The 6,727-nt window shown below is 48.3% G+C and overlaps 2 non-coding genes across 2 annotated transcripts; both read left to right on the top strand.

Moving 5' to 3' along the window:
• Nucleotides 1-336: 336 nt before the first annotated feature.
• LOC139997778 (small subunit ribosomal RNA) lies at nt 337-2,260 on the top strand. The gene has a single exon (XR_011803112.1). It is a non-coding gene; the product is annotated as a small subunit ribosomal RNA (ribosomal RNA).
• A 2,833-nt stretch (nt 2,261-5,093) lies between these two features.
• Nucleotides 5,094-5,248, top strand: LOC139997777 (5.8S ribosomal RNA). The gene has a single exon (XR_011803111.1). It is a non-coding gene; the product is annotated as a 5.8S ribosomal RNA (ribosomal RNA).
• Nucleotides 5,249-6,727: the final 1,479 nt, after the last annotated feature.

Raw genomic sequence — 6,727 nt, 5'->3', positions numbered from 1 at the left:
GTACGTTCAGCATGCAGTTTACGTGCTTTTTACCGCTAAGGCATATTCGTTCAACCAACAAACCATTCTTACAGAATGATCCTATGAACAGAATGATCTTAAAATATTCCACACAAACAATCAAACGAACGAAAGAAAGTAAAGAGAGAGTGGCGAAATGAGAGAGAGTAGTGGCGTTCGACGTTACAACGGGAATTAAAAGGGTGTCGTCGAACGTTCACTAAGAACGAAAAGTCTCGTCGTACGGTGTTACGGACCCACCTACGACACTCTGAGGCTATTTTAAAAAGAGAGTCTTTTGACTCTAATATATAATATATATATAAAATACAAAGTTCCCTGGTTGATCCTGCCAGTAGTCATATGCTTGTCTCAAAGATTAAGCCATGCATGTCTCAGTACATGCCGCATTAAGGTGAAACCGCGAATGGCTCATTAAATCAGTTATGGTTTCTTAGATCATACTTAAACTTACTTGGATAACTGTGGTAATTCTAGAGCTAATACATGCAAACAGATTCGTACCAGAGATGGTACGAATGCTTTTATTAGATCAAAACCAATCGGTGGCGGATGGCTCGTCCGTTCGTCCATCGTTTGTTTTGGTGACTCTGAATAACTTTGTGCTGATCGCATGGTCATCTAGCACCGGCGACGCATCTTTCAAATGTCTGCCTTATCAACTGTCGATGGTAGGTTCTGCGCCTACCATGGTTGTAACGGGTAACGGGGAATCAGGGTTCGATTCCGGAGAGGGAGCCTGAGAAACAGCTACCACATCCAAGGAAGGCAGCAGGCGCGCAAATTACCCACTCCCGGCACGGGGAGGTAGTGACGAAAAATAACGATACGGGACTCATCCGAGGCCCCGTAATCGGAATGAGTACACTTTAAATCCTTTAACGAGGACCAATTGGAGGGCAAGTCTGGTGCCAGCAGCCGCGGTAATTCCAGCTCCAATAGCGTATATTAAAGTTGTTGCGGTTAAAAAGCTCGTAGTTGAATCTGTGTGTCACAGTGTCGGTTCACCGCTCGCGGTGTTTAACTGGCATTATGTGGTACGTCCTATCGGTGGGCTTAGCTCCTCGCGGGGCGGTCCAACTAATATCCCATCGCGGTGCTCTTCACTGAGTGTCGAGGTGGGCCGATACGTTTACTTTGAACAAATTAGAGTGCTTAAAGCAGGCTACCTTCGCCTGAATACTGTGTGCATGGAATAATGGAATAGGACCTCGGTTCTATTTTGTTGGTTTTCGGAGCCCCGAGGTAATGATTAATAGGGACAGATGGGGGCATTCGTATTGCGACGTTAGAGGTGAAATTCTTGGATCGTCGCAAGACGGACAGAAGCGAAAGCATTTGCCAAAAATGTTTTCATTAATCAAGAACGAAAGTTAGAGGTTCGAAGGCGATCAGATACCGCCCTAGTTCTAACCATAAACGATGCCAGCCAGCGATCCGCCGAAGTTCCTCCGATGACTCGGCGGGCAGCTTCCGGGAAACCAAAGCTTTTGGGTTCCGGGGGAAGTATGGTTGCAAAGCTGAAACTTAAAGGAATTGACGGAAGGGCACCACCAGGAGTGGAGCCTGCGGCTTAATTTGACTCAACACGGGAAACCTCACCAGGCCCGGACACCGGAAGGATTGACAGATTGATAGCTCTTTCTTGATTCGGTGGGTGGTGGTGCATGGCCGTTCTTAGTTGGTGGAGCGATTTGTCTGGTTAATTCCGATAACGAACGAGACTCTAGCCTGCTAAATAGACGTAAATTATGGTATCTCGAAGGCCCCCGGCTTCGGTCGGCGGGTTTTTACTACCAACGTACAAACAAATCTTCTTAGAGGAACAGGCGGCTTCTAGCCGCACGAGATTGAGCAATAACAGGTCTGTGATGCCCTTAGATGTTCTGGGCCGCACGCGCGCTACACTGAAGGAATCAGCGTGTTTTCCCTGGCCGAAAGGCCCGGGTAACCCGCTGAACCTCCTTCGTGCTAGGGATTGGGGCTTGCAATTATTCCCCATGAACGAGGAATTCCCAGTAAGCGCGAGTCATAAGCTCGCGTTGATTACGTCCCTGCCCTTTGTACACACCGCCCGTCGCTACTACCGATTGAATGATTTAGTGAGGTCTTCGGACTGGTGCGCGGCCAATGTGATAAGCATTGCCGATGTTACCGGGAAGATGACCAAACTTGATCATTTAGAGGAAGTAAAAGTCGTAACAAGGTTTCCGTAGGTGAACCTGCGGAAGGATCATTAACGAAAAATACAAAAACACAAAGAATATATTTGACTTGAACACTGTATAATAAAATATATATAATATCGTCGGTAAGGAGCCGTACTCCTCCTATATCGACACAAAGTATATACGACGTATTAACAAGCTATATACTTTGACAAAAGCCAAATTTTTTACAATAAGGAGGTGGGAGACGCTCCAGTTACGAAACTATACGAAGAGTGTGGCACTCTCTCTCGATCATCGGGATGAAGAGATATACTTTTACACGAATAATTCGAGGCGCCTGCGTGAGGTCGTACACAGAAAGACCCGCCGTCTCCGAATAATATTATAACAAACGAAAAACTTAAAAATATTCTCGAGGCGCCTGCGTGAGGTCGTAAACAGAAAGACCCGCCGTCTCCGAATAATATAACACACGGAAAACTTAAAAAGATTCTCGAGGCGCTTGCGTGAGGTCGTACACAGAAAGACCCGCCGTCTCCGAATCCTATAACACGAAACCGCTACTATTAATAATAATAATAATAATAATAATAACGATATGTGAGGGAACTTGAGCTGAACACATATCGAAAAAACTAAAAGTTACAGTGGAAACCACGTGTAATGAGAAATGCGATCGAGGCGCCTGCGTGAGGTCGTACACAGAAAGACCCGCCGTCACGATCTCGTATTTCGTATTTGCATCGTGGAAATCCAACGAACGAACAATATAATATATAAACTAAAATCTCTAAAGTGCCTCGTGTCGGAGAGATCACTGCTCACACCTCTTCTATATTTCGTAGTTGCGTTGCGTAGGCCTCACCTCCTAGCAACGGGACATAAGGAAGACTGCTCTTTGGGATCGAACGAAGCGTCTATAACGAGTCGTCGACGAGAGCGAAAGAACGCGAATAGCGAGCCGCAGAAAAATAGGATACCGAATTATATATCTTCGAAGGTTCTCTTCGAAGATCCATGGATACCTATATCTGCGCGTCTCCAGCTATCTCGCGCGTCTCTCCAAACTCTCGTCGTTCCTCGAAACGTGCTTCCTACCCAAAGGGCGTTCGTTCTTCCTATGTCGTTTCGTTGTCGTTCGTTTCAACGGCGAACGATATACGATGTTCGACAAAACGAAACCACGTTGTACGTTCGTACTCGTGGATCGGGTAACCTAGAACGAAAACGCATTGCGTGGATGTTGGCCCGAAAAGATATATACCAGTGCGAGTGATGGTAAAGAGTATAACGATTCTTAACTAGACGAAGTTGGTTCGGAGGGGACCGCCGGCCGTCTCTCTATCCTCGCGAGTCTAATGCCTCGTTCCGTCGCTAGAGTTTTTCAAACTCTGCTTCTGGCTATCGGGAAGAATAGACCGCGCGCGAGGAAGAGGAACGACGACCGTGCGCGTCCCATCGATTTTTTTTATTTTTACCTGAACCACCGAAGTCGATTCAGAGGGGACCGCCGGCCGTCTCTCTATCCTCGTTGTCGTGAGTCATATGCCTCGTTCCGTCGCTAGAGTTTTTCAAACTCTGCTTCTGGCTATCGGGAAGAAACGACCGCGCGAGGAAGACGACGACGACGACCGTGCGCGTCCCATCGAATTTTTTTTTATTTTTACCTGATCGACGGAAGTTTCGTCCGGTTCGTCTCTTTTACCATCGTCTCGTCGACCCGTTCAGAGGGGACCGCCTGTCCATATCCTCGTTGTCGTGAGTCATATGCCTCGTTCCGTCGCTAGAGTTTTTCAAACTCTGCTTCTGGCTATCGGGAAGAAACGACCGCGCGAGGCCGATGGCTGCGAGTCCCATCGAATTTTTTTTAAACGCACGCACACACATACACCTGAACGGAGATGCGTTCCTTTTCGTCGCGATTTTTCGCGCTTTAGTCGTCGTTGTCGCCATCCGTTCGGAGGGGACCGCCGGCCGTCTCTCTATCCTCGTTGTCGAGAGTCTAATGCCTCGTTCCGTCGCTAGAGTTTTTCAAACTCTGCTTCTGGCTATCGGGAAGAAAAGACCGCGCGAGGAAGAGGAAGGACGACCGTGCGCGTCCCTTTCGAATTTTTTTTTATTTTTACCTGAGCGACCAAAGTGGATTCAGAGGGGACCGCCGGCCGTCTCTCTATCTTCGTTGTCGCGAGTCTAATGCCTCGTTCCGTCGCTAGAGTTTTTCAAACTCTGCTTCTGGCTATCGGGAAGAATAGACCGCGCGCGAGGAAGAGGAAGGACGACCGTGCGCGTCCCATCGATTTTTTTTATTTTTACCTGAACCACCGAAGTCGATTCAGAGGGGACCGCCGGCCGTGTCTGTATCCTCGTTGTCGAGAGTCTAATGCCTCGTTCCGTCGCTAGAGTTTTTCAAACTCTGCTTCTGGCTATCGGGAAGAAACGACCGCGCGAGGAAGACTACGACCGTGCGCGTCCCATCGATTTTTTTTTACCCGAACGATGGAGATGCATATCGGCTGTTTGCTTCGAATAACTGGACGAGAGGAACGAACATATATATATATCATGGGCTAGCCACCGTGCGCTTTCTTCGCGAGATCGTGTGCTGTACAGAGGATTCAGAATCGGGTGTTATATCCCCGTCGTTTCCTGACGAACGGAGCTTCGATCTCGTTGGTTGTTATATATTATAATGCACTTTACGCCCGGTCGGCGGGCTGCGTGTGTCGTCGCGCAGTCCGTCCGATTTCGTTTTCGAACGTATTTTCGTGTCGTCAATCATATGGCGACTTCCGCGCGTTCGATTCCCGTTGGTCGGACGTTTGTCGGATATCGGCTTCTTTCGAACCGAGAATAAGAGTACAAAAACCTGAGTACACAAACAAAAATCCATGCATAAACGATTACCCTGAACGGTGGATCACTTGGCTCGTGGGTCGATGAAGAACGCAGCTAATTGCGCGTCAACGTGTGAACTGCAGGACACATGAACATCGACATTTCGAACGCACATTGCGGTCCACGGATACAATTCCTGGACCACGCCTGGCTGAGGGTTGCTCACGTAAACCTAAGACTGCTTGCGTTGCGTATCGTTGCTCTCGGTCCGTATCTCTCTGTTCTTTCTTGCCTCGTCGACAGCCCGCCGTCGTTCGTTTTATCTTTAAACGAACGTTTCTGAGTCGGAGGACGAGCGCCAAGCAAAAGAATACGAATTAAAGAGCGGTCGAGGGCTCGTACGCGACGTACGAGCGATTGTTGGACGTTCGTCGGCGTTCGTCGCTGGATCGTGTGGAGACCGGCGTACGCATGCTCTCGATACAAATATATATGAAAAATCTATCGCGTTCACGGGAGACTCGCAAAACTACCTCCGTCTCTTCTCTGTCCCTTCTTGGCTTGACAACCCGCCGTCGTTCGTGTTTTACGAACGTTTCTGAGTCGGACGAAGCGCAAGAAGAAGGATACGAATTAAAAGAGCGCGGAGAGAACCGTCGTCGTCGACGCGGTTATCGAGATACACAGAGCGAGTTTTCTTCGTGGCCGATTTTTTTTTTCTTTTTGTATCAGCCTCTGCTACGTTTTGTTAGTCTTCGATAAGCACGAATGACCGCGCCCCCGACGTCGTCTTAAATGAATTTTTGGCGAGACTGAGAGAAAGCAAAAATATTTTTGAACAAAGTCAGTCGAGAGAGGAGAGAAAAGAGAACCAAGATATTAAAACCTAAACCTAAACTTGGTGGCGTAACGAAAAACTGTGTGCCTTAAAGAAACACAACCGTCTTTTCATCAAGATGTTTTTACTCGTACAGCCCCAGGGATCGAATACCCACTCCGTCTGTTCGTGCGGCAGAGATGTATTCTGCAGGCGCGAGACGACTGACGAGAAGACAACGAGGACCGTCGCATCGATGGGTCGTCGTTGCGTTTTTCATCCTCTGTGCTTTTTTCTGTTCTTCGCGAACCCAGAGAAAGCCGTAGATCCGGGAACGGACACACGAGATTTCTTCGAACGCTGATGACTTAGGGAGATGATCCCCAGCGTTGCGCGGAGATCGGAGAGTACGCGTACATGTATCGGGACGAATTTTTCCCCGTCGGTCGCGTATCTCTCTGCCCGCGCGCCTGGCCCAAAGCCACGTTCGTCGGAAATCAACGAAAAGTGTGTTACGATCTAGCGTGCGTCTACGATCGGCTATATTTAAGGGTGACGAAGAAGAGAAAAGCTCACGGTGTTGCGCAACGTTTCTGTACTCGATTTTAAGATGTGCATGTGAGTCCGTTACAAAGTTGTTCGGATCGTCGAAAATAGTCGTTTTCGTCGTCGTGCGAAAGAGAATAATCTCTGACATTGGCACGGAGAGATCGCGCAGAGGAAGAGAACGATCCTCTTTGGCGAGGCTCGAGAAAGACTAACGAAACTTGATTAGAGACGAGGTATACACGCGCCGTACGTACGACGTACGCGCGTGTGTGATTTTTTTTTGCTTTAAGGCGATTCGGCGCTCCGAGTATTAGAGAAAAAGAGATCGTTGGTC

This window comes from Bombus fervidus, unplaced genomic scaffold (assembly GCF_041682495.2).
Source record: "Bombus fervidus isolate BK054 unplaced genomic scaffold, iyBomFerv1 scaffold0179, whole genome shotgun sequence".
In the NCBI taxonomy this organism is placed as follows: domain Eukaryota; kingdom Metazoa; phylum Arthropoda; class Insecta; order Hymenoptera; family Apidae; genus Bombus; species Bombus fervidus.
The sequence above is the reverse complement of the archived record's forward strand: the minus strand, read 5'-3'. Positions and strand labels throughout refer to the sequence as shown.